Raw genomic sequence first — 24,201 nt, 5'->3', positions numbered from 1 at the left:
GAGATGTGGGAGGGGCAGGTCACTGGGTGTACAGAATACAAAAGTGACTGGAAAAAAGGAAAGAACAAAGGAAGAACCTTCTTTCTAGATGCATAGCATGTCACGTGCTCAGAGTCATACTGAGCACCATATTTTGGGTTGAGAAGGAATTTTTCCCCAGGTCAGATTGGCAGGGACCTCAGGGTGTTTTTCACTTTCCTCTGCAGTATGGGGTATAGTTCAGCTGAGAACTGAAATGCTTTATTCTATCTACAGCTGCAGCAGCACAGGAGCCAGCAAACAGAGGAGTTTGAGTGGGACTTCTGCTGGAGGAGAAGAGGCTGGTAGGGGCAGTGTGCTGGGAGAGAAGCTGAGCCCTGATTAAGGGGCGGGGCTTCTCGGACTAGGGGTCCTATAAAGGTAGCCAGCCAGTCAGGCAGCGGCACAGGAGCCAGCAAACAGAGCTGTAAACAGGGGAGTTTGAGTGAGAGTTTGCAAGGGGAGTTTGGGGGGGAAGACTAAGAGACAGACAGAGGAACAGACAGGCTAGAAGGGAGTGTGTGGTGTTCTAATAGTGTTTTGGTGCTCACTGGGGGTTCGTTTTGCTGTGGGTGGTGGTGGTGTCATTTGGTTTGTGTTTCCCAGATTTACAGGACTTAGGTGGGAAGCCTATGACAGATACAGAGGCAGCAGTGGTAGTGACCCAAGCTGTGGAAGACACAATGAAGATGACTGGATGTGGAAGCTGCAGCATGTACATGATCCCAGAGGGGGTACCTGAAAAGAGTTTCATCTGCATGAAGTGCCGCCTGATAGAACTGACAGAAGAAAAGATCCGAGGATTGGAGATGCAGGTGGAAATTTTGGTTGAGTTTAGAAGGGAGGTTGAGCAGATGATGGAGCAAAGACATGGCAAGGCTGAAGGGAAAAGCTCTGACTTGCAAATGGAAGCAGGACTAAAGAACTCTGAGGGGGGACTGCTGGGTGAGGAAAGTGGACAGTGGAAGCATGTGAATAAGAGAACCAGGCAGAGGAAAAGATGGGCTAGTGAAGGAGAAATAGAGCTCAGGAACAGGTTTGCAGAGTTGGAAAATGAAGGGGCACAGCAGGTGGTCACTGAAGGTGAGAGGGCAAGGAAGAAGAGAAGAGCAGCTAATCCTATAGGAAGAGGGGAAGAGTCAATGGAGATAACACCAAATATGAGCCCAAGGAGGATACAGGATGGGTTGCAGAGGACTGAAAGGAAGAATAGTAATAGCGAGGACTTGCAGCAGAGGGAACAGGGGATAGACCAGAGAATCGCACCATCGCCAGAAAAAGGCAGGTCTACGTGATTGGGGACGCCTTACTGAGAAGAATAGACAGGCCTGTAACCAGAGCTGATCCAGAGAATAGGAGGGTGTGTTGTCTGCCGGGAGCTAAGATATAGGGTGTGGACCTGAGGCTCAAGAAGATCCTAATGGGGGCGATGATTGTCCTTCATGTGGGAACAAATGATATGATAGATTATCTTTGGAACATATCAAGGGAGACTATGCCAGGCTGGGGAAGACACTTAAGAAAATTGAGGCTCATGTGATCTTCAGTGGGATTCTGCCTGTTCCTAGAGAAGGGCAACAAAGGTGTGACAAGATTATGACGATCAACAGGTGGCTCAGGTAGTGGTGCTATAAGGAGGGATTTGGGATGTATGGCCACTGGGAGGCATTCATGGACAGAGGACTGTTCTCTCGCGAAGGACTTCACCTGAGTAGAGTGGGAAATAGACTTCTAGGTTGGAGGCTGGCACAACTGATTAAGAGAGCTTTAAACTAGGAATTTGGGGGACATGTCCAGGTTATCTCCATCCCGGATTTTAAAACTGAGAGGGAAGAAAACAAACAAAGTAAGAAAGGATACAGCAGTGGGGAGGAGAATGGACATAAGGAGGAAGGGTAGTGTAGATATCAGTTTAATAGGTGATACTGAAGGTTGAATGTCTGGGCTAATCAGGAAAAGAATGTGAGCAAAGCCAAACAGCGAAAATTAAGATGTTTTTACACCAATACGAGGAGCCTAGGTAACAAAATGGAGGAACTAGAGTTACTGGTGCAGGAAGTGAAACCAGATATTATAGGGATAACAGAAACATGGTGGAATAGTAGTCATGACTGGAGTACAGGTATTGAAGGGTATGTGCTGTTTAGGAAAGAGAGAAATAAAGGCAAAGATGGCAGAGTAGCATTATATATCAATGATGAAGTAGACTGTAAAGAAATAGGAAGCGATTGAATGGATAAGACAGAATCTGTCTGGGAAAAAAATCACATTGGGGAAGAAAGCTACTAGAGCTTCCCCTGGGATAGTGCTTGGGGTGTGCTACAGACCACCAGGATCTGATTTGGATATGTTTTTAATGAAGTAAACACTAATGGGAATTGTGTGATCATGGGTGACTTTAACTTCCCAGATATAGACTGGAGGAAAAGTGCTAGTAATAATAATAGGGCTCAGATTTTCCTGGATGTCATAGCTGATGGATTCCTTCACCAAGTAGTTGCTGAACCAATAAGAGGAGATGCCATTTTAGAGTTGGTTTTGGTGAGTAGTGAGGACCTCATAGAAGAAATGGTTGTAGGGGACAATCTTGGTTTGAGCAATCATGAGCTAATTCAGTTCAAACTAAATGGAAGGATTAACAAAAATAGGTCTGGGACTAGGGTTTTTTAATTCAAAAGGGCTAACTTTAAACAATTAAGGCCCAACATCTAAACAAATACTTTGCCTCAGTCTTTAATGAGGCTAATGAGGAGCTTAGGGATAATGGATGGATGACAAATGGGAATGAGGATATGGAGGTAGATATTACCACATCCGAGGTAGAAGCCAAACTTGAATAGTTTGATGGAACTATATCGGGGGGGGGGGGAACAGATAATCTTCATCCAAGAATATTAAAGGAACTGGCACATGAAAGCAAGCCCATTGGGACTGGCAAGCCCATTAGCAAGAATTTTTAATGAATCTTTAAACTCAGGGGTTATACCATATGACTGGAGAATTGCTAACATAGTTCCTATTTTTAAGAAAGTGATCCAGATAACTACAGGCCTGTTAGATTGACATCTGTACTATGCAAGGTCTTGGGAAAAAAATGAAGGAGAAAGTAGTTAAGGACACTGGGACAAAATATGACATGGTTTTACAAAAATAGATCATGTCAAACCAACCTGATCTCCTTCTTTGAGTAGGTAACAGAGACTACAATGGGTCCTACTGAAAGTTGAACTGTCAGGCTGGAGGGAGGTTACTAGTGGAGTTCCTCGGGGATCGGTTTTGGGACCAAACTTATTTAATCTTATTATTACTGACCTTGGCACAAAAAGTGGGAATGTGCTAATAAAGTTTGCAGATGGCACAAAACTGGGAGATATTGCCAATTCAGAGAAGGACTGGGATATCATACAGGAAAATCTGAAAGACCTTGTAAACTAGAGTAATAGTAATAGGATGAAATTTAATAGTGAAAAGTGCAAGGTCATGCATGTAGGGATTAATAACAAGTATTTTTGTTATAAGCTGGGGACGCATCAGTTGGAAGTAACAGAGGAGGAGAAGGTCCTTAGATTATTAATTGATCACAGGATGACTATGAGCCGCCAATGTGATATGACCGTTAAAAAAGCTAATGTGGTTTTAGGATGCATCAGGCGAGGTATTTCCAGCAAAGATGAGGAGGTGTTAGTACCATTGTACAAGGCACTGGTGAGACCTCATCTGGAATACTGTGTGCAGTTCTGGTCTCCCACGTTTAAGAAGGATGAATTCAAACTGGAACAGGTACAGAGAAGGGCTACTAGGATGATCCGAGGAATGGAAAACCTATCTTTTGAAAAGAGACTCAAAGAGCTTGGCTTGTTTAGCCTAACCAAAAGAAGGCCGAGGGGAGAAATGATTGCTCTCTATACATATATCAGAGGGATAGATACCAAGGAGGAAGAGGAATTATTTAAGCTCAGAACCAATGTGGACACAAGAACAAATGGATATAAACTGGCCATCAGGAAGTTTAGACTTGAAATTAGACAAAGATTGCTAACCTAATCAGAGGAGTGAAGTTCTGGAACAGCCTTCCAAGGGGAGCAGTGGGGCAAAAGACATATCTAGTTTCAAGACTAAGCTTGATAAGTTTATGGAGGGGATGGTAAAATGGGATAGTCTAATTTTGGCAATTAATTGACTATTAGTGGTAAATATGCCTAATGGCCTGTGATGGGATCTTAGATGGGGTGGGATCTGAGTTACTACTGAGAATTCTTTCCTGGGTGTCTGGCTGGTGAGTCTTGCCCACATGCTCAGGGTTTAGCTTATCACCATATTTGGGGTTGGGAAGGAATTTTCCTCTAGGGCAGATTGGCAGAGGCCCTGTGGGAGTTTCGCTTTCCTCTGCAGCGTGGGAATGCGTCACTTGCTGGAGGATTTTCTTCCCCTTGAAGTCTTTAAACCATGATCTGAGGACTTCAATAGCTCAGACATAGGTTAGGGGTTTGAAACAGGAGTGGGTGAGTGAGATTCTGTGGCCTGCATTGTGCAGGAGGTCAGACTAGACGATCATAACAGTCTCTTCTCACCTTAAAGTTTATGATTCTATGATAATCAGGCTCAGTATAGGGCTATCTGGATGAATGAAATGCTCTGCGATATACAGGAGGGCAGACTAAATGATCTGTTAGTCCCTTCTAGCCTTAAGTTCTATGAAACTATGAACAAAGAGAGAGAGGGAAAAGGAGCGGGAGGAACTTTATGTGGACAGCTGAAAGAAGAGGAGTAAGAGAGAAGGGGAGTTTTATGCTTGGTGGGGAGAGCAGTTAGGTGGTCTGCAGGAGACAATGTCAGTGACACCCCCACCACCATCCCTGAAGACAACACCAAGGGAACACATTTATACAGGGCAAACGTGCACAAATTAGTGTCAGTAGAAGTGGAAAGGGGCAGGTGAGAGCTACCTGAGAGCATGGGCTTGAGGAGCAGAGGAAAGGTGCAGGTGAAAACTGCCTGTGAGAAACAGCATCCTTGTGAGGTGGAAAGGTCTTCCAGCACTCCCTGGGAAGACAGAGAAATTGTCTAGAAGGCCAGTGGAGGGGTTAGTTTGATGACTTTCCTGACTTAGAAAGCCGGAGCCTGAAAAGGGCTGAAGGTTAGGAGTCAGTGGAAGGGCTAACCTGCTCTCTTTCCTGAGCCAGGTGGACATAGCCAGAATGGGCTGATAGCTGAGAGCAGCAGAGGGAGATGCCTGCTGACTCTTGGATTTGGAGGGCAAAAGGCTGGAATTGAGAGATATGGGAGAACTGGGCTGTGGTGAGAGATGCCGGGGATGTTGCTTGTACTATTTGTATTATGCTGGGGAAATCTGGACTGTGATTGTGGGACTCTTGTTATGATTTATGTGCATAAATTAGCCCTTCAAGGAGTATATATACTTGGAAATACTTTAAGGACTATTTCTGGGAAATGCTGAAGGGGAAACTGAAGTAGGTGTGCCATAGCCTGCTCCAGGAGGGCGCTCCAGGTGGGGTTGCCCTGTGACAGGAAACCTCATAGTAGATTTGTTAAGCATAAGCATCCAAATGCAGTCATGAGTGAGTGGTACATTAGAAACCTGCAATGGCTTAGTTAAACCTTTGCAAAAGGCTGTTTGGGTGCTCTAATGTCAGTTTGAGTGGTTTATTTCAGTTTAGTATAAACTAGTGCCTAATCAATTTAAGTGAAACCAAAATAAACCCAAATTAAACCAAAACAAGAGGTCTACACAGCTTTTTGCACTGGTGTAACTAAATCAGCATAAAGCTACAGCTTAAATTAAATTGGTGCAACTCTGCATGTAGATTAAACGTAAGAGACCAAAACCAAAGGAATAAGGCTAAAAGGACTATTTCTGACCTTGCTAACAGCAGGGTGCCACAAGATTCCACACTAGAATCACTGTTGTTTAAAATGTGCATTGGTGAGCTAGACAAGGGGGTGAGGGTCCACAGTGGCTTAGCCAGTTGGAGCGAACGGGGGGGAGGCAGACATAAAAAAGGCGCCACCCGCTGTGGTGCTTGTACTCATCGGGCAGCACTCTGGGTCTTCAGCAGGCACTTCGGCGGTGGGTCCTTCATTCGCTCCAGGTCTTTGGCAGCACTGAAAGACCTGCCACCAAAGTGCCACCAAAGACCCGGAGCACCGCCCGGTGAGTACAAGCACCGCAGCAGGTGGTGCCTTTTTTTATATCCGCCCCCCCGTTCAGAGTAAAAATTAAAAAGGCCCCACTTGTGCTCTGTGATGGAGCAGCCGCTCCCCCTGCTCCACCCCAACCTACGCTAGCAGTGAGGTGGCAATTTTCAGGTCATAACAATGATTTAGATTATTTGAGATGAGAGAGGACTGAGGATCTTTAGAGGGACCAGATCAATCCAAATGATTGGGTAGCCAAAAAAGAAGGGAGAGGGGCTTCTCCTCTTTTCTCTCTCACATTGAATATCCCTGACCCTGATTTCCACCACCCACACTTGCTCTCCCCCAGTCTGAAAGAGCCTGCATATGGGCACCTGCAAGACCCATCTCTTTAGCCAGGCTTTTGGAGAAGGAAGGGCTTGAAACAGGCTAGTATTTGTGAGCTAGGTGATATATTAATTTAGGTAGAATATATGAGCTAAAGGTGTTAACATAAACCAGTCACTGTCCAACGTTAAGCAGGGTTAAACAAGGTGCAGGGTTTGGCATACAGAGACCCCAGCCTGCTTAATACCATGGTGCAAACACCATTAAAAATCCTTGTAACCTGTTGTTAAAGATACAGAAAAGGAGGAAAAACAGTTAACGCATTTGAAATGTAAAGTATTACAAATAAGGCTTTTCTTTTAAGAATACTGTATCCTCTGTTCCCTTTTCAGAGTTTTTAGAAGGAAACCTGACTGTTTGACAGCCTTTCTGATGATGAAAAGAGAAGATATGAGTAGAGATGGGCTGGAGCTGTCATTGCTAAAGTCTGATCCCATTTTCTAGAAGACCTAAAAAGACAAGCACAGAAGGTGAGAGGAAGGAACAGCAAAGATATAAAATGCAGCTTCTGTCTCTGGGGTTGACTTTCACTTGCAACCTCTTTGTCTACTGGAAAAACACAGCCACAGCACATGGTCTTCGCAGCCACTCTAAGACCTGGCAAACTCATATCAGCATCAGGCTGTTTAGGACATTGCTTTTAATTGCCTCTTTCTGGTCACAGGCTTACATCAGTGTTATAAACTATGCAGTCTTGACCAGCTAAGCCAGACTTTTACTAGAGAGAAGGGAAAAGGAAAAGGATAGGAAAGGGAAGAAATAAACTGGGGAAAGGAAAATATACATGGGGGCAGGGAGAGAGTTTCACAATCCAGGTGGTAGTCAGAATTCATTTGGAGATGTGAGAGAGAGTGATGTCATCTGCAGCCCTCTCTCGGGCTGGCGCCAGTCAGGACGTCTCTCGGTATCAGGATTATGCAGGTCTGGGGTCCCAGGAGATGGAGAAGCTTGCTCCAATAGCCATTTTTTCTCCCCAAAGTCTCTTTCTTTAAGGATCCACAAATGGAATGGTGGGCAGAATCCCCTCATAATTTTGTCCACCAGTTAGGCCTAGTTTCTAACAAACCAATTTTGGTTTACTAATTTCTGGTTCCACACTTTTCTTGTTTACCAAGCATGACCTTAACACAGTCCTTGAACTATATCAGTAAGCCCTTTTTTTTTTTTTGGACAAACTCAGTTTTTCTGTCTCCTTTTCATAATTTTTCCCATTGAAATTTGTTCTTATAAGTTTTTGCAACATCTTATATATTTTCATGTACTTACTAGGTAAGCTCACAATTAGGCTGGCTCCTGCTGCTCTGAGCAGCATGGTAAGGGGATGGCAGGGGGAGGGGTGGGATAAGGGGCAGGAAGTCCTGTGGGGCAGTCAGGGGACAGGGAGCAGGGAGGGTTGGAGGGAGCAGAGGTTCTGGGGGGCGCAGTCAGAGGACTGGAAGGGGGGGCAGATAGGGGGCGGGGCCAGGCTGTCTGGGGAGGCACAGCCTTCCCTACCTGGCCTCCATACAGTTTTGCACCCCAATGTGGCCCTTGGGCCAAAAAGTTTGCCCACCCCTGATAAGAAGGTTCCTGTAGAAAACTCCACCTGTAGTCTCTTGCAAGAATATGAATTCATACTCTGTGCAAATACTTTGTCAGAGAGAAGAACTCTCTACCACAGAACTGGTAAGTAAACTGACTTACCTCCCCTGTACATATGTTACACTTCTTTCCACACTAAGATATTTAGGTAAAGGATTGAATACAGCCATGACACAGGAGCCCATTTGTGGTTCACTACTGTGTCAGCAGCTCTTGTCGGGCCTGACATACTCACTACACCACTGTTGTCATCTCTATTTAAAAGGTGGCATGTGAGATTTCATTTGAAAACCAATATGTCACTGAATTATGAATATATGCTACACGTATGTTCTTAAAATGTATTTGGGGATCAGTGCTTAAGACCAGTCTGACCTAGACAAAGAAATGCATATTGTTTGTCTTTCCAGCCTAGTCATCAGGCAGAGCCAATGAAGGTCCAGTTATATATATGCTAAAAAAGCTATCAAGTGGGGTAGAAGATAGCATGGTCTCTGTGCTCTATCAGGAGAGAGACACTTTATCTGGGCTATAAAGACAGGGGGTCTGAGTGTCACATGATAATGAATCAACCAATTGTCACTGGTGATTAAAGCATAATATCAAGTATCTATATATTAAAATATGTGACCAAACACAGGGAGAAACAGGTTCTCTCCCTGAAAGGAGAGAAGGCAGCTATCTAGCCATCTCCAATAAAATTAAGCAAGGTGTGACCAAAAACAGTGGAAGCCACACTTACATACAAATCAGCAGGGGGATCCACAGAAAGGGTAGGACAGCATGAGGTCATCCTGAGTGTGGGGACAAAACAGTAAGCTGGAGAAGTTATAGGGAAAAGCCATCTTGTCATCGATCACTGGACACACACAAGGAGCCAGAGCTCTTGCAAGCTGAGAAAAATGGGTCCTTCAGCTAAGGGGGTTGAAGCCTCTAGGAATGGAAGACTGGTGAGGATCTCGAACAAAGACTGCAGCTTGTTAAGTTAGGCCTTAGCCATTACAATATTTTTACTTTTGTTTGTTTGTAAACCTTTCTAACTTTATTCCATCTACCTGCTATCACTTAATCTATGGCCTTTTGTTAATAAACTTGTTTTATTTTTAAAATAAACAAATTCAAATGCTGTGCTTGCAGGGCAGGGTGTATTTACCGCAGTTAAGTTAATAACCCGTAATGTGCTTTTGCCTCTTTAAAGGAGAAAACAACCTTGGTATCTCTCTGAATGGTCCATGAGAGGGCTGAACATTGCTGAGCACCCAATCTGGGGGAAAGGGTCACCTCTGCAGATAGCAACCAAGATGTGGTGGGTACCATGGTGGGGCTGTTGTGTTGGAGCATGTCCAGCAGGGTTGAGGGGGTGTGGCTTCAGCTGCTAAGAGCGCTGCCTTAACCCCTTCTGCTTCAGTGCCAGTACACCCCGTCACACACCCTCCTCCTCAAGAGGGTGTCCTTTCTTGTCCTTCCCACCTCAGAAAGAAGTCTGCGTTGGCGTGTGCCTTACCTGGTCGATGGAAGATATGGAAATCATATGGCTGTAGAGAGATGTACCCACACACAATCCTGGCATTTGTGTCTTTCATGCTATTAAGCCAGTGAAGGGGTGAACAATTTGTGACTAGTTGGAAGTGTTAGCCAAATGGGCTCGTTCTCCCTGGAGCTAGTCAATTACCCCAAGGAGGCACAGAGACCGATAGAGTATAAACAGATAGCAGCCCTTTATTAGAACGATCAGCTGAGTGGGTGCCCCCCCTCGGTTCATACCAGAGGAGTGACACCCCGAAACAGAGCAGTGAGTACATATATATATATCATTTTTGACGTCATATCAGACCATAATGATACAGCATATTTTCAGGATTTTGCAGACGTGGGGTACATAGGTCTATTTACTTGTACTCTAAACGTTCCACGTTTTTCCCCTTGATCCTGGTACTATTCAATATTTGTTATTAGTTATGTAAGCAGGTCATGGATCAGTTAGCAATAGCAGCATTTCCTAGAACCACCAAGCACATTCCTAAAACAGACAACTAAGCACAAATCATGTTATCTATCAATCCCCCCTTTTTATGAAAGCATTTTAAGAGCTTTAATATCCCCAGTCCTCAGCTTTTACTGGTTGGAATAACACCAGAACTCGCTGGTTTATAGTTTGGTTGATCAACCGTCGGATCATTGTCACTAAACAGGGGGTTAAGCAAGCTAAAGCTAAGAGGGCCATGATAATACATATAACAAAAAGGAAGCTTTGGCGTATCCATTCTTTGTGTGGTAACCAGGAAGTGAGCCAATTTGTGTCCCACCCCTTCCAGGTTTGCACTGGGACGTGGGTTAGCTTCCTCATTTCTTTTGTTAAGCGTTTAACTGCTTTACCATTATCATCTATTTGTAAGCAACAATTTGATTCATTTAATTTTGCACACAATCCTCCTTCTTCTGCAAGCAGATAATCAAGGGCTATATGATGTTGATAAATTGCAGTTCTCATTTGAGTAGCTTGATCAGCTAAAAGATCAAGTGCTGTGGCTGTTTGATTTGTTACTATTTCCAAAATAGCTTGCAATCTGATTATTCGATTCAGATTATAAATCGGTTCCCTAGCTCCTGTTACGAGCTCATCGGGGTTCCACGTGGCTGGTCCATAATGTTCTATGATTCTTTCAGGAGGCCACTCCTGTGTACCCCATTTTTGGGAACTTCCAGCTGTTAAAGTGGAATCAATAGATCGCTGTTCCCTAATAAGATCATCATATACTTTGACTCCTAGAGTTTTTCCTTGTAAGAGAGGTAGTAGGAAGAATAGAGGCCTAATATATCCTACATAACATACCCCGGACCAATTGGGTGGTAGCCGACGGTAAGCGTATTGACCACAAATCCAGTAGTGGCCTTTTAGGGCCCATGTCCCATTAGCAAAGGGTCCGTCCCAGGGGTCGGGGGTAGTTGTGTTAGGTGACAGAGCCCAATTATTATGTTTATACTTCGGTAGTTCAAAATATAAATGATCGCCTGGTCCTAATGGTCCTGCTGTTGTGTAAGTAGATCCAATCTGCAATGCTAGCAACAACAGCGGTAGAACCCCGGATAGAGTGACCGTTTCGCCTTCGGAGTTGCAATGTTCACATTTCCAGGCTCCCGCTCCTGCTTTCCATATACAATTGCAACTGCCCCCTGTAGGTTCATTAGTACTAGACCAAAATTGCTTAAAGCGAGTTGTTCGAGTCCCATTATGATGTTGCCATGCCCACTGATAGAATCGGATCACATGATTCTCAGCTGTGGTATTATCTCGTTGGCAACTTAAGAATAGATAATTATCAAAGAATTTATCCTGTTGTATTGCGTTGCAACTGCTGCTACTGGTGAAATCATCACTATCATAAAGTTGATAGGAGCAGGCTATCCAGCTGCCATTAGTCAGCTGTACATGGGTTTGATTCCATCGCCCCTGATATTTAGAGCAATTGTATGGTAAACAATTAGGATCCCAGCAATCAAAGCCTGGGGATAAGGTCCATTCACATTGACTTTCCCCTACATATACTCCTTTTGGTTTTGTTCTATTAAGACATAGTATACCCATCCCAGAGGAATAGAGTCGCCATGGGCTACTATCCTGGGCCCATAGTTCTGTTCCATTACGGACCATACTTAAATTACTGACCCACCATTTGGGCTGTACTGGTTGGGCTACCCATGGCCATTCGTTTAAGTTTCCCGGTCCGCCACATACCCAACAATTACTAAGATTAAAGGACTGTGCTATTGTTTCTCCCAGTTCCAGGAAAGTATTTTCCCATCCAGTACAATGAAGAAGGTATATACTTAAAATTAACAATAATACTTGCATTATGATTTCTTCAACAAACCCTTAAGTCCGTCCAGGGGCTTGTAGGTCCAGTCCAAAGCTTCTCCTGTGCTCCCTCGGGCTTCCGGTGCCGAGGTAGGCAGAGGGTCGATCCAGTTGCCTGAGGCTTCGCCTGTGCCTCCCCGGGCCTCCGGTGCCGGGGTGGACAGAGGGTCGTCGTCCTCTTCTGGTGGTTCGGCTCCTTCGGCAGGAGTGCGAAACTGTTTTACTCTTGTGTGATGAGTCCACTTGTTGTTCCCGAGGAGCTTTACTGCGGCGTGGCTGATGAGGGAGACGGTGTGTGGACCTTCCCACCGTGGTGTAAGGGGATCACGTTTCCACTTCTTGACGAGGACCTGGTCACCAATTTGAAATGGATGGACAGGTCGGTCGAGGGGTAGGGATTGGAAAGATGCTGCGTATTGATGTAGCTGGGATAAAACAGTCTGTAGGAAAGAAACTTGTTTCCATAAGGTATCTTTTCCCACTTCCCAGGTCACGTCTTCCCGGAATTCTGCACTAGGAATTCGGGGAGGAAATCCGAATACTAGTTCAAAGGGTGACAGTTTTAATCCTCGTCTTGGGGCCCTTAAGCGAGAGTTAGTGCTAGGGGCAAAGCATCAAGCCATTTCAATCCTGATTCCATGCATATTTTAGTAAGAGTTTCTTTTAATGTTCTATTCATTCTTTCCACTTGGCCTGAACTTTGGGGGTGCCAAGCTGTATGAAAGTTCCACTGGATGCCTAAAGCTTGAGATACTTCTTGTGTCACCTTTGAGATAAAGTGACTACCCTGATCAGAATTAATAACCTCTGGTACATGGTATCGGGGGATTATTTCCTGTATCAAGGCCTTAGCAACAGCTCGGGCTTGACAATGTCTGGTGGGGAAACACTCCACCCAACCAGTTAATTGGTCAACAAAGACAAGTAAATACTTGTAGCCCCTGCATGGGGGTACTTCGGCAAAATCAACTTGCCATCTCTGAAACGGATATGTGGCCCAGGGCTGACCTCCCATCGGGGCTGGAGATTCTCGGCCCTTCTGATTTGTTTGTTGGCAAATTGGGCAAGTGTTGACAATCCGTTGGGCCTCCATATGCATCCTTAATCCTTTAAGGGTTCGAGTAGCTAAGTCGACCATAGCTGCTGATCCCATATGCCCTTCCTTATGTAACAGTCGAAGGGTTTCCTTTAAAATTGGCTGAGGCACAAAGATTTCCCCTCCTGGCAATTTCCACCATCCCGAGGGGAGCAAACGGGCCCCTATGCTTTGGGCATATTGTGTTTCTTCAGTAGTATACTGTGGGGTTGGGACTTTACATTCAGTATCTTTTACTATCAAAAGCCACGCAACCCCTTCTTGTGCTGCCTCTCGTGCTGCCTTATCAGCTAATTGATTGTATTTTCGCTGCTCCCCTTGAGGGGTTTTGCCGTGAGCACGTACGTGGATTACAGCAACTTGTAGCGGGAGCATTAGAGCCTCTAGTAAGGATTTAATAAGGCCTCCATGTGCTATCTTTTGGCCTGAGGCTGTAATGAATCCTCTTTCCTTCCATAAGGTGCTGTGAGCATGCACCACCATATAAGCATAACGACTGTCTGTATATAAATTAAGAATCTTTCCTGTGCCCATTCGGAGGGCTTCAATGAGAGCCACCAATTCTGCTGCCTGGGCTGACCAATGTGGATTTAATTTAAATTTATAGATTTGGTCATTCTTAATTACCACTGCTGCTCCTGTGTATCGTTTGCCATTAATTACGTAGCTAGATCCATCTACGTATCCCTCGATGTCGGGGTTAGGCCACGGTACGTCAGAGAGGTCTGAGCGTGGTTTAGTTTCTTGCTGCAGAACCTCAATACAATCATGTATGGGTTCGGGCCACGGGGTCCCCAGGGTTAGGCAACAAGGTGGCTGGATTAAGGGAACTGGTGGGTCGAAAGGTCAAATTAGGAGCTAACAGGAGTTCTACTTCGTAGCGTGAGTGGCGACTGGGATTTAAATGCCTAGCTCCGGCCCCTGTTCCCAATATTTGGGGTACTCCATGCGGGACTATGACCTCAGTATCTCCACCCAGGGTCAATTTCTCAGCTTCCTGCACGAGAAGGGCAGTAGCTGCTACAGCACGCAAGCAAGCAGGCCAGCCTCTGGCGACCGGGTCTAAGACCTTTGAATAATAACCAATAAGTTGCCAGGTTGGTCCTGATCGCTGGCACAAAAGTCCAGCCGCTACTCCCTTTCGCTCATGGACGTATAGGGTAAATGGTTTTCGTGGGTCCGGGAGAGCCAAAACAGGGGGTTGAATTAGTGCAGTTTTAAGCTCTTGAAATGCTTTCTCCATTTCCCTAGTCCACGTCCAGTGTAGCAACCCGTCCTTAGTCAATGATTCATACAGGGGCTTAGCCTTCCCTCCATAGTCAGGGATCCAGAGCCGACAAAATCCGGTTAGGCCTAAGAAGGCCCTCAATTCACACGGATTTTGTGGTTGGGGGCTCTCAAGTATAGCTTGGATTCGTTCCTTACCCAAGCTACGACTTCCTTGTGTTATTTGATACCCAAGAAAAGTCACTTGTTGTTTTACTAGTTGGATTTTACTTTTTGAGACTTTGTACCCCTGTTTGCCAAGATAATTCAGAAGTTCTACAGTTTGCTTTTTACATGCTGTTTTTGTTTCAGTGCTTAACAGCAAATCATCACAGTATTGAACTATGGAACATGTGGGATGTTTGACTAGGAATGGGGCCAGGTCTCTTTTTAGCTGGCTGCCAAAAATCTCGGGAGCACAGGTCAGTCCCTGTGGAATAACAGTCCACAGATACTGAGCTTTATAATGTGTATCTGGATCTTCCCATTCAAAAGCGAACAGTTTCTGGGATTCGGTGTCCAGAGGTATTGAAAAGAAAGCATCCTTTAGATCTATCACCGAAAACCAGGTATGTTCTTTGGGAATCTGACTGAGGATTGTGTGGGGATTCGGGACAACTGGATAGGGGGCCTCTACAAGTTTATTAACTTGTCGCAAATCCTGTACTAAACGGTACTGTCCATCAGGCTTGAGAATCCCCATTATTGGAGTATTGTATGGGGAAGTACCTTCTTTTAACCACCCACACCGTATGAATTTTGAAATGAGCGGTTTTAGTCCAATTCGTGTGGTTAGTTTCAGGGGGTATTGCCGGACACGGACTGGCCTGCTGCCCTCTTTTAATTGGATCTGTATCGGGGAAGCATTACAAGCTCGTGCCACGCCTCCTGTTTCTGCCCAGACCTCAGGATTAACCCTTGATATCAACTCCCCTTCAGTCTCCTGGTTGTCTGTGTAAAGGATGTTATTACCCATTAGAGCCATTATATAATTGGAAGTTTGCTGTTTAGGCAAGCATACTTCTATCGTCCCATTATTGAACGAGATCTCCGCTTGCAATTTAGTTAGGATGTCTCGTCCCAACAATGCCATGGGGCAGGAAGGGTGACAAACAAACTGGTGTACGATATGATGGTCACCCACTTTTACTAGAAGGGGAAGGGTTTTTGCTACTACTACATTTCGTCCTTCAAGTCCTTGGACAATAGTATGCCCCGAGGGTCTGCCTGGCGGCGCTGATTTAAGGGGAAGTACACTCAGAGCAGCCCCAGTGTCAATCAGGGCTTCAATTTGGCGGCCCCCTACCCTAATTTCTACCGTGGGATCCAGTCTAGCAGGTTGTGCTGCTAAGAGGGGCCGCTGGGTCCCTTGGCCTCTTCATTGGGGAGGGTCACTATCCGAGCCTCCTGCATTGTAAAGGACTGAGGGTGGGATTGTTTCAGTCCTGCGTCCCTGTCGTATCAGGTGCCTGTTAGGACACTCATTCTTCCAATGTCCTTTCTGTCTGCACAGAGCACACTGATTTCGTCCTAAGCGGGGACGTCGGGGCTTTCCTCCATCCCCTATAAAAACATTCTCATTTCTCCTATTTTGTTTTTCACCCTTGTCCTGTCCTTGCCTCAAAGCCATTATGAGAGCCTTTGTTCCTTTCTTCCTTTCCTCCTCGTCCCGTCTATCATACACCTTTAAAGCAATTTCCAACAGTTCCTCTATATTCTTCCCTGATGCTCCTTCTATCTTTTGTAATTTCTTTCTAATATCCTCATAAGATTGACCAATAAAGAGGGGAGTTAGCACTGCCTTCCCATTCTGATCCCCCGGGTCCAAATCTGTGTACCTCCTACAGGTGTCACATAAGCGCTCATAAAAAGCTGCTGGATTTTCTTTACGTTCTTGCCTGATATTATATAGTTTGGCCCAATTAGGGGTTTTCCGAATACACTTCTTCATACCCTGCACTATAGCAGTGGCGTATCTCTGATGGTTTTGTAAGTCTTTTTCACTATTCTCCCACTCGGGGTCCTTTTCCGGCAGTATATCGCCTACAACTTCCATACTGGTCTTGTGTTCTGATACCCATTCACGGGCCTTGGCTAAGACCATACGCCTCTCGTCCGGTGTTAGTAAAACATTTAATACTACTTGCATGTCCCCCCATGTTGGATTATGTGCTGTTATAAGCATTTCAAAAATTGCTGTCAAGGGGGCCGGGTCCTCTGAAAACGGGGGATTTTGTAGTTTCCAATTATATAAATCACTTGTGGCAAAGGGGACATATACCATGGCAGGCTTTCCCTCTTTTCCTATTGTTTCACGAAGAGGGAGTGCCTTATGCACTGTGGTTTCATCTGTGTTGCTCCTGGTGTTTTTATATACACCGTTCTCATTATTCTCCCTCTCCTGCAAGATCGTCTCTGGGATCCTTATCTCGGTGGGACTTGTCTCTTTTACTACAGTGGGAGGGTGTTTAGGGCCCGTGCCTGCCATTATTTGTTTATCCAAGGCTTGCAAACTGGGATATAGTGGGGGCGGGAGTACATAATCTGGAGCCGAAGGAATTACAGAGGGTGGACAGGGCTTTAAGGGCGGGCATAGCTTTTTCATCGGTATTCGGGATTGTCTTTTCATCGGGATCCGAGCCATTAATATTTGCAAAGTTTTTTGTCTACATTCTTGTAGCCAAGGCGGGGGATCGGATACCAGATCCTGCCAAATATTAATATACGGGTACTGGTCCCAATGCCCGTCTCGGGTTACGACATTGTGTACGGCTTGTACTACTTCTAATTTCAATGAACCCCCGTCTGGCCAATCTACTCCAAATGTTGTCCATTCTATTGTACAAAATTTTATGAGAGTGTCTTTACTTAACGGGACACCAAAGTCTGATTGGCGTTTAAACGCTTGCCAATTATTTAGCATACAACCAAGGGGTGTCCCTGCATAATAACTCTGAGTGGATCCCATCCTCCTATATGGCCACACTCAAACACTATATACACTTAAGGGAAGAGACCTTCAGACAGTCGGCTGACCCCCCTTGCAATCAAGATATCCTGGTCATTGAGTTTCCTCTAGCAGGAGTCTTGGGGCGGCTGAGGTCAGCGTAGGTCTTACCGGTCCCTATAAAACTGACAACTCCCTAACATACATTCATTCTTTGATACAAAGGAAAAAGAAAAAGCATTAATATACTAAACAACAGTACTAGGCCCAAAACATGGATAACCCACAAACTAGTTGAATCCCACTGTGCAGGCATGTTAACACAGAAGGTTAAAACAACATACTTACAATATACCTTCCTGTATACAGGCAGTCTCTTAAGTTCCCCTGAGTCCTCCCGCACTTCGGGGGCGTCACTCCTCACACCTAGAGGCAAACGCACTTACCACCCGGAGTGGCCGCGTCCGGCTCTGGAGACTCGGAACAGGGCAAATGTAAGATCTCTGTGTCTTTATTGACCCTCTCTAGAGAGGACACCGCCGCCCCGGTCGGCCGAGGTGGTCCGAGAGCACGAGCCGCACAATCAGCTCGAGGTGGCCACTTCTCTCGGTACCAGCTCACTAGCCCCCGGTGCGATAGCGCCCTCTACAGGGAGGCTCCTGGCTGGCTCGCCAAATTGTTAGCCAAATGGGCTCGTTCTCCCTGGAGCTAGTCAATTACCCCAAGGAGGCACAGAGACCGATAGAGTATAAACAGATAGCAGCCCTTTATTAGAACGATCAGCTGAGCGGGTGCCCCCCCTCGGTTCATACCAGAGGAGTGACACCCCGAAACAGAGCAGTGAGTACATATATATATCATTTTTGACGTCATATCAGACCATAATGATACAGCATATTTTCAGGATTTTGCAGACGTGGGGTACATAGGTCTATTTACTTGTACTCTAAACGTTCCACGTTTTTCCCCTTGATCCTGGTACTATTCAATATTTGTTATTAGTTATGTAAGCAGGTCATGGATCAGTTAGCAATAGCAGCATTTCCTAGAACCACCAAGCACATTCCTAAAACAGACAACTAAGCACAAATCATGTTATCTATCAGAAGGAGTTCCCCAGTAAGTAATAACACAGGGTCTCCACTGCCCACTTCATGGCTAGTGCCTTTTTCTTGATGGTCAAATATTGAGTCTCCCTGAAGATTAGTTTCTGGCTCAGATATAGGACCAGGTGTTGTTCCCCATCAGCTTTTTGGGAGACAACAGCTGAGAGTCCCATTTCTGAGAAATCTGTCTGAAGGATGAAGGGCCTTTTAAAGTGTGAGTGAGTTAAAACTGGCTCCTGGGCTAGCTGTTCCTTCAGCATCTGGAAGGCTGCCTCATATCTCTTGGACCAGCGGACTCTCTGTGGATGTGAGTTCTTGGTAAGGTCCAAGACAGGGGCTGATAGTATTGCAAAATCGGATTTGAACTGGTGGTAATACCCCACCAGTCCTAGGAACTGCCTCACTTGCCTCTTTGTCGTGGAGGCAGACCAGTCTTTTAGGGCTTGCACCTTATCTATTAGGGGCCTCAGCTTGCCACCGCCCATGATGTACCCTAGGTATATCACCTACCATTGAGTAACATTTGGCTGGGTTTGCCATAAGCCTGGCCTCTTTTAGGGCTCCTAGCATGTTGGCGTTGTGCCGGAGATGGTCCTCCCAGTTGGTGCTATATATCATGATGTCATAGAGATATGCCGCAGCATCCTGTTGTGGAGCTGCAGGATGGAGTTCATTAGCTGCTGGAAGGTGGCAGTGGCTCCATACAGCCTGAAAGGCATCATCACAAAATGAAATATGCTGAATGGTGTAGGGAAGGCCGTCTTCATCTGTGAGTTTGGCGTAAGGGGTATTTGCAATACACCTTTGTCAGATTGAGTGTGAACAGGATTGTATCCCCTCCCAGCTTCTCCAACAGTTCCTCCTCCCGGGGCATGGGATACACATCAAAGCAGGAGATGACTTTGACTTACCAAAAGTTGATACAAATGCGGGTGGTCCCATCCGGCTTCTGAACTAGGACAATCAGGCTATGCATTCACTCCTTGATTCTTCCACTACCCCCAACTTCAGCATGTTATCTAATTCCCTCCAGACGGCCTCCCACATCTTCCTTGGGAGGGGTAGGTGGGTGTCATGGACCTTTTGGCCCAGTAGGGTGGCTATATGGTGATGCATGACTTCCGTCTGCCCAGAGTGAGCAGATAAGATTTCTGGAAAAGCCTGCAAGACTTGCTGCAGCTGTCTTTGCTGTGCAGCACTTAGCTTGGCGCCCATTGTGACTGGCCCTGACTCTAGGAGTCCATCGACCAGCAGTCCCAGTTAGGGCTCTGGAGGGAAAGGTGTAATGTGCAGGTTCTCCCAGGCCTTCCACACCTTCAGCAGGTTAACATGGTATAAGCATGTCTCTTTCTGTCACCTCAGTAGCCGGATCTCGTAGTCCACCAATGCCGCCTCTCTGGTGACCTCATAGGGTCCCTGCCACTTGGCCATCAGTTTGGACTCCATGGAGGGTAACAAAAGTAGGACTTGATCTCCTGGCTCAAACTTGTTGAGTCTGGCCCCTTGCTGTAGTGCTGTTTTGCACGTGTTGAGCATGACACAGATTCTTTTGGGCGAAAGTCCCCAGAGTATGGAATCACTCATGCAGTTGCAACACCTAGAGGACCACCCCCATGACCCGGGTCTGTTGCTCCTTCCAATCCTCCTGAATGAAGTTGAGGATAATCTGGAGTTGCAGCCTGGAGAGGAGTTCAAAGGGGGAAAAGCTGTTTGATGCCTGGTGTACCTCTCACACAGTGAACAGCAGGGCCAGGAGTAATGTGCACCAGTGCTGGGGGTCATCTTCCACAGACTTACGCAACATCATTTTCAACGTCTGGTTAAAACACTCTACCAGTCCATCCATTTAAGAGTGGTACACTGATGTCTTGAGGGCCCATATGTTAAGTAAGTGGCAGAGTTTGGCCATCAGATGGGACATCATGTTTATACCTTGATCGGTCAGGATTTCCCATGGTATCCCCACTCTGGTGAAGACTTTCACTAGCTCGGCGGCAATCTTGGATGCTGGGGCTGTTTGCAATGGGATGTAGCAGTTTACCACCCTGCTCCTTTCCAGTGGCCCCACCAGGTCTATGCCTATATGCTCAAAGGGGATCCCTATAACGGGTGATGGGATGAGGGGCACCTTGGGTACCCCCTTTGGTCCAGCCCACTGACACTCAGGGCAAGAGGCGCATTAATCCTTTACCTCCAGGTGGATGCCTGGCCAGAAGAGCCAACAGGCCACCCTTTGGAGGGTCTTCTCTCTCCCAAGGTGCCCTGCCCAAGGCACTGCATGGGCCAAGAGCAGGAGGTCACACCTCAGCCTTCAAGGAACCTACAGCTGTCAGAGATCTTCCTGCCTCTAAGGGTTTTTGGCCACCTAGTAAAGTCAGCCCTGCCACATCTCAAAGCAGGGTCCTTGTCGGTGGTGGGTACTGTCCCTTGCTTCTGGGCAGGGGGGCATTGCTCGTTCCCAGGCATGGCTGAGGATAAGGTCCTCGCTCTGCTTCCGGATGAAGTCCCCATCAGTCTCCAGTTCCATTGGGGCATCCTTTATGGAGGTCTCTTCCCAGGACGGTGGTCCAGCTGGGGCCACAGAGGGGCCAGAAGGGCCCTCCCCCAGATCGGGATTTCCCGATTGGCCAAGTAGCCCTCTCCATGGGGCTGCAGCCTTGTCCCCACCCGGGTTTCAGTGCCTGTAGACCCTTAGTAGCTCCTTGAACCAAGGCCAGTTGCATCCCAGGATCAGGGGATATTCTAATCTGGGGGTGACCCCAACCTGGAGGACCACATCATGCAGGGTAATCTCCAGTTTAACCCTAGCCATGGGATAGAGCCATAGATGCACTGCAACTGTATCTCCTTCCCTGTGGGCTAAGGGTTAGGTACCACACCATCTCGGATGAAGGTCTTGCTGCATCCAGTGTCCGCCAGGGCCAGCATCAAGGTCCCATTTACCTTCACGGGAACAAGTTTATCTGAGCCCTTCCTTTGGGCCCTGAGGTCTGGCCACCCATACTTGCTCATAACTGCAGTCCATGTATGGGCAATCTCGGTGAAAGTGTCCCTCTTGCTCACACTCATAGCACTGGTCCCAGCCTTCCCCAGTGGGTGCGCCCATCCTTGGTGGGGGGACCCCTCCAATGGGTCTATTTCCTTCCAGGCTGGTCCTCAGCCTGCTGGCCACCTCTCTTTGGGGACCGAGCTGGTAGCCAAGGTTCGGGGTAGGTGCCGTGCTCTCCCTGATTCATTGTGATGGGGGTTGCCAGCTTCAGGGATTGTGAGTCCGGGGTTTCTGCCACCAGATAGTCCTCCATTAATTCGATGGCTTTGGTGAGGATCGCTGGATGATGATGCTGGACCCACTCTTTCCCTCTGCCAAGCAGGATCTGGGTGAATTGCTCGAGGATCACTTTGTCGGCCACCTGGGTCACTGACTGTTTCTTTGAGTCTACCCACTGCCAGGCACAGTCCCAGAGACATTGAGCCACCACTCTTGTCCTGGCCCCAGGAGGATACTGTTCCTGGTGGAAATGCTCATGGTAGGTCTTGGGACTGATGCCTGTCTGCTCTAAGACCACTGCCTTTACTTTCCAGTATTCGAGGGTGTCCAGTGTGTCCGTATTCCAGTATGTGGACTTGGCCGGACCCATCAGGTAGGGGGCCAGCAGGGTGGCCCAGTGTTCAGGAGGCCATCGTGCAGCAGTGACTACCCTCTTAAAAGTCACTAGAAAGGCTGCCATGTGGTCTTCAGGCCCCATCTTTGTGAGTTGCACCAGGAGGTTGATGAGGAGAGTTCCTACATCTGGTCCCACTGGGACAGGGAGTGGGGCCCCTCCAGGCCACAACAGTTGTGCCATTTGCTGGACCAACCACTCCTACTGAGTCTGATGTTTGTTGGCCAGCTTGTTGGCACTGCTGCTGCTGGGTCACCTGTAGCTGTTGGTTTTCTAAAAACCACTTCAATAATTTGTTGGCCTCCATCTTGATTTGCAGTGGTTAACCAGTGAGGGGAACTCTGAGCTTGCTTGCTTGGGGCCTTTTGCAGGTCTCGACCGTTGCCCCCATTCTCTACCATGGGGGCAACGATACCCTGTCACCCAGGGGGTGAGGCCAGGGCATGGTAGCCCCGCAGTGAAGTCAACAGGGTTATGCCCCATCTCAGGGCTGTGTAATCCAATGGCCAGAGTCAATAGGACTCCCCTTGTCTTCACAGAAGTGCAGCCTAATGGCCAAGGACTACAGAAGGTGGATCTGGTGGGCCGCCCCCAAAAGGGGGGCAGCTGGGTAGGGGGAGCCAGGTCCTCCCTGCTCCACTGGGTTCCAGCCCAGGGCCCTAGTAGTGGCAATGAGGTTCGCCACAAAGTTGGCAGGGAATGCTCCCGCAACACGCCGAAGGCTGCAGGAACACTGGCTAGTCCCTCTCTGGCCTGCTTCCTACCTTGATTCCTGAAGCTAAAGTTTGGGTTTGTTCGGGATCTTGGGGTGCCTCAGGTGATGACTGCAATCTCCCTAGGGTATCCGCAGATGCCTGGGTGCCTGCCTGGGCCTCGGCATCTCCTGCTCCCTCAGTCCGGGGTCCTGGCTGCTTTTCAGCTGGAGCTGGTGAGGTGCGTCCTTCCTCCTCTACGGCCAGCCCAGACTGAACTAGGCTGCTCCCTTTTATACTGAAGCAGCTGCTGGAGCAGGATCAAGGGGGTGTGGCTTCTGCTGCTAAGAATGCAGCCTTAACCCCTTCCACTCCAGTGTGGGGCCAATACACCCCATTACAGATGGACATACCATTCTTTGCATAAATCATACCCTATTTCTGCTTCCAGTCCTCCACAACCTCAACAAAAAGGGATTAATGCACAATTACACTAGCAATGAATTGTGCTAGCATGAATTTACACTTCCAGCTATCATTTCTTGCCGTTCTGCACAAAGTATTATGGGAACACAGTTTTCGTCTTTCCTACCCAGATTTTTTCATGATTCTACATTAATCAGCTTGCATGTCTAAATGAATGTGAGCTGCTAACTCTTCTTTTAAAAAGACATCCTCAAAGAGGCTGGCTCAGAAACCTAAGAAGGAAACAGGTTCCACTTTTCTCCATAGACATAATAGTCTCCAATTATGGTTTTAATTTGGGATTTGAATTCGATAAGGCAAATTTAAATTTAGGAATTTAAATTTCCTAGTGCAGGGAAACCCCCTTAATCTACAAAAATAAAGAGGAGTGGCTTCCTTTGTTAATATTACTCTTTTATCAGAAGTTCTAACATAGTTTAATGTCACATTATGATATTATGATATTATTGGAATTTTCTTTAGTTAGTAATGTGTTAGTAATGGGAGATTCGATTATTAGAAACGTAGATAGCTGGGTTTGTGATGACCGGGAAAACCGTATGGTGACTTGCCTGCCTGGTGCGAAGGTTGCGGATCTCTCGAGGCATCTAGACAGACTTATGTGTAGTGCTGGGGAGGAGCCGGTGGTCGTGGTACATGTAGGTACCAATGACATAGGGAAGGGTAGGAGAGATGTCCTGGAAGCCAAATTTAGGCTGCTAGGGAAGAGACTGAAATCCAGGACCTCTAGGATTCTCAGAAATGCTCCCAGTTCCACGCGCAGGGCCAGGTAGGCAGGCAGAGCTTCAGAGTCTCAACGCATGGATGAGACGATGGTGTAGAGAGGAGGGGTTCACGTTCATTAGGAACTGGGGAAACTTCTGGGATGGGGGAAGCCTATACAGGAGAGATGGGCTCCACCTAAACCAAAGTGGAACCAGACTGCTGGCACTAAACATTAAAAAGGTT

Source organism: Mauremys reevesii, linkage group 2 (genome assembly GCF_016161935.1).
Source record: "Mauremys reevesii isolate NIE-2019 linkage group 2, ASM1616193v1, whole genome shotgun sequence".
Taxonomy (NCBI): Eukaryota; Metazoa; Chordata; order Testudines; family Geoemydidae; genus Mauremys; species Mauremys reevesii.
This window is presented reverse-complemented; position numbering follows the sequence as displayed.